Genomic DNA, 540 nt, shown 5'->3' with positions numbered 1-540 from the left:
CAATATTGTATTGGAAGTATTAGCGACAGCAATAAGAGAAGAGAAGGAAATAAGTGGTATCAAAATTGGCAAAGAGGAGGTAAAATTATCTGTCTATGCAGGTGATATGATTGTATACTTAGAAAACCCTAAAGACACAGCTAGAAAACTATTGGACATAGTTGACCAATTCAGCAAAGTATCAAGTTTCCAGATCAACATACAAAAATCAGTTGGTTTTCTCTACAGTGACAAAGAGAACACAGAGCTGGAGGTGAGAAAAACAATACCCTTCACAATAGCTAATCACAGGATTATATACGTGAGAGTAAATCTAACCAGAAGCACAAAGGATCTTTTAAAAGAATATTACAAAACATTACTACAAGAACCAAAAATAGACTTGGAAAAGTAGAAGAATATCCCTTGTTCATGGATAGGAAGACACAATATTGTGAAAATGATAATACTACCAAAGGCAATTTACATGTTCAACACAATACCAATTCAAATACCAACCCCATTCTTCAAGGAGAGGGAAAAGGCAATCTCCAGTTTCAT

The sequence above is a fragment of the Elephantulus edwardii genome, unplaced genomic scaffold, assembly GCF_000299155.1.
Source record: "Elephantulus edwardii isolate Elephantulus edwardi_28Jun2011 unplaced genomic scaffold, EleEdw1.0 scaffold00253, whole genome shotgun sequence".
Classification (NCBI taxonomy): domain Eukaryota; kingdom Metazoa; phylum Chordata; class Mammalia; order Macroscelidea; family Macroscelididae; genus Elephantulus; species Elephantulus edwardii.
Note: the sequence above shows the minus strand (reverse complement) of the source record.